This window comes from Mesitornis unicolor, unplaced genomic scaffold (genome assembly GCF_000695765.1).
Source record: "Mesitornis unicolor isolate BGI_N332 unplaced genomic scaffold, ASM69576v1 scaffold47089, whole genome shotgun sequence".
Classification (NCBI taxonomy): domain Eukaryota; kingdom Metazoa; phylum Chordata; class Aves; order Mesitornithiformes; family Mesitornithidae; genus Mesitornis; species Mesitornis unicolor.
The window spans coordinates 24,366-27,328 of record NW_010206096.1 but is presented as its reverse complement, the minus strand read 5'-3'; positions in this window follow the sequence as shown (position 1 = coordinate 27,328).

Here is a 2,963-nt window from a genome sequence, read left to right as displayed (position 1 = left end):
TAGCAATGATATACTTTCATAAAACCACACATCCCTGTTTTTTGAAGGATGCTAATAAGATGGTTAGCTTTGCTTTCATGCTCGATGTGTTTATGAGTGCCCTTGCCCGTTTAGTTGCATCTCTGAATTTAATGCCCCACTCTGATTTCATAGTAATTGTCAGGAGTCTTTTTTTCTCTCTCTATGTGCCCACTCCCTGTCTGGAAAATGCGGTCTCCTCATTGCTGACCCCATCAGTCTGTCTCCTCCTGGTGCTTGTAAAGAAAACCCTCTACGCCAAGGACAAAGATGTTTTTAAACAAGCTAATGTGATATAAAACATAGTTTGCGTAACCCAGAGGTGACCAAGAAGCAGTTGCTGGCTGACTGTGCCCAGCCTTGAGTTGCTCTATAGGGCTGCCGTTCTCAAAGGCTGTCCATGCTGCCATGCTGTGCTGTTCATTATCTGAACAGCATCTGCAGTTCCCCTCTCTGTTACAGATGCCGCAGTCTGCTTAGTTTTGTGCAAATGACATGCTGCCCTTTTACTCCCCTGAGTCGTCCCTGCAGCTCCTCAGCCAGTACACACATCTCCACCATCCTGCTCCAGACTTGTCTTGCTCCTCAGCCTGGAGGAGGTACCGTTGGCCTGGCTGCCATGCAGGCATCCTGGGCATCCTCCCTCCTTGCTGCAGGTGAAGCCCCAACATTGAGATATTTGTTTGCACTTCAAAGGCCTGCTCCTCTCCTCTTCATTCAGAGCATCCTCTTTGCACCAAATTTTTCCATTTCATGGCTTTCTACCTGGCATCTCCCATCAATAACAAGGGATTGCTTTCTGACTCTCATCAGCCCAAGTTAGTTTCAGCATCGTGTTTGCAAGCAGAGAAGTGCTTGTCCATCAGTGTGCGTGCAGTAAATGTTGCTTGTCCCACATAGGAGTGGCATGCAGCAGGGAACTTGGCTGAGTTATTTTTTCCAGTCTAGTAAGCTGTCAGGAAACACTTTCTGTCTTCCTAGCCAGTGTGCTCATAAAACCAATTTAAAAAAATCTTAAAATGTTAGAAACCCATCTGTGCATGGCGTTCTTTAATCTTAAATCCTCACTAAGTAGAGGGAGAATGCTGGGTGCAAGTTTTAAATAGTATTTATGAAACAGTACCCATCACAGTAACAAATACTATTATTTGGCTCTTGATTTAAGTTGTGTATACAGCCTATGTAACCTGTGCCGGCAGCTACTGAAATAAAGTCCACTTCCCTGTGTTGGCCTGCTTGTCTTCCAGCCTTTTAAATCAGCTTACTTTATACCTTAGAGAATACTTTTATTTCTATATATATCCTGTCTTCTATTGGCTACTCCAGATAATCCTGTGATCAGCCATGCAGCAGTGTCACTTGAGTAGAATATGGAACAATGCTGATCGTTTTCTTGTAGGCTGTCATACTGGCCCAGAAATAGCATCTGTCTACAATGGGAGAAGCTCTGTTAACATTTACAACTGTTCCTCTTCCTGACCCCTGAGAATTGCTCTGTGGTAGATAAGCAATACTTTGTAATACATTTCTTTGCACTCAGTATTTTGGAGTTGAATTCTGAAATACAAAGGCTCCTAATCCTGATCTACTCTGGGATACAGTGCTCTGCTCTTAGCAAGTGGTGCTGTGAATAGGATTAGCATTTCAACAGCTTCTTTTTTTAACTGTGAGCAATAAACTAAAATAATAGGGCCTGATTCAGAGCTCTCTGAAGTCGGCAGTTGTGCTTTGGCTGGTGTGGGTTGGCTTTGGGTCAGGCCCATAAGAATTGAAAATTCAGCATTTCCCTGGAAAGGAGGGCGAATGTGTGAATTTTAGAGTTCCTGCCCCTGTGGGGTCTGTCCACACCGAGCTGAAATCCATGGATTTACAAGTCAACAAACACAACTGTAAATTTGACTGCAGGTGAAAAGAAAATGTGTGTTGCTAGTCATGCAGTTAAAACTTGTTTTTTAATGATGTCAAGGGCACTTAGGACATGCATGTAAATAAGTTAGCATTAGCGGTATTTCTGTCGCTGTTCCTTGTCTTCCCTCAGGCGTGCAGAAGTCCGGCCTGTCATGGGGCAGGGCACTGCAGCCGGGGCGATGAGCTGTTGGGTTGGGAGAGCTCGCAGCAACTGCACTGAGCACAGCCCTTCAAATCCATTAGCTACGGGCCCATGGGCGAGAGCCAGCTGTGAGCATCTGGCCCTCAGGGCTCAGCATGCGATATTACAGGCATGTATGCTTCAACTAAAAGCAGTTTGGGGATTTACTGTGCCTGCACCACACAGACATGGCACCCTCTGCCAAGCAGAGCCCATTCCTGATTCACAGCTCTTGAGTGGAGCCTGGATTCCCTGTTTTTTATGAGCCTGTTTATGAAATAGGTGATACCCTGAGCCCACTTACTGGGTTGTAAGACTGCAGTTTTGCTGTTCCTTGTATGAGCTCTGAATTTCTGAACCTCAGTTTTCTACAGTGCTTTCTAAAAGCACAGCAACAGTGGCAATCCTGCAGCTTTGTACAGATATCCTTAAAACCCAATTTTAGCAAGTTCTTTCTCCCTGTTTCTTACACATTGTACATGTATTTTGAGCTGTGTCTGGTAATTAAATGGAAAACCAATAAATTACTTGGAAATCGAAAATGTTTAGAGGGGTGGATCGAATCTCACATGCTTTTGAATCTCAGTGTGTTTTCACCCTGCATGACTGAAAGCTTTGGCATTGTGATCTGTAGGACCATACCCTCTCCAAAACACCCCCCGCCTCATAGCGGTGTGATGAGCAGTCGAAAGCAGCGGTTTCCCAGTGGGGCTCTCCAGGAGTCAGCAGAAGGGCACTGCAACGGACGGGGGACGCGTTGCAGCAGTGACAGTAGTACCGTGTCCTGCAGCTCTTTATCTTGAGGACAGGTTTCTGATTGCTGTGATCTGGAGGGGATCGGGAGCAACCTTCACGG